Genomic DNA, 255 nt, shown 5'->3' on the forward strand with positions numbered 1-255 from the left:
ATATATATATATATATATATGTGATTATATTTATTTTTTATATTTGTTTTATTTTTTTATATTTATGTATTTTATATTATTCTATTAAATTTAAATATATATTTGACGTGAATATATAATTTAATATTAATTATATATATTTATATTTAAATATAATATTAAATTTGTATTTATAAAATAGGCAGAGAAATACACACATATATATATATATATATATATATATATATATATATATATATATATATATATATATAT

At 7.1% G+C, this 255-nt stretch overlaps 1 protein-coding gene across 1 annotated transcript in view; it reads right to left on the reverse strand.

Moving 5' to 3' along the window:
• The window catches only part of LOC116853199 (transcription initiation factor TFIID subunit 9), a 2001-nt gene that overhangs the window by 480 nt on the left and 1266 nt on the right, over positions 1-255 (reverse strand). The window lies entirely within an intron of this gene.

The sequence above is a fragment of the Odontomachus brunneus genome, unplaced genomic scaffold (genome assembly GCF_010583005.1).
Source record: "Odontomachus brunneus isolate Ranch 3 - 2012 unplaced genomic scaffold, Obru_v1 Obru_scaffold_286, whole genome shotgun sequence".
NCBI classification, from domain to species: Eukaryota; Metazoa; Arthropoda; class Insecta; order Hymenoptera; family Formicidae; genus Odontomachus; species Odontomachus brunneus.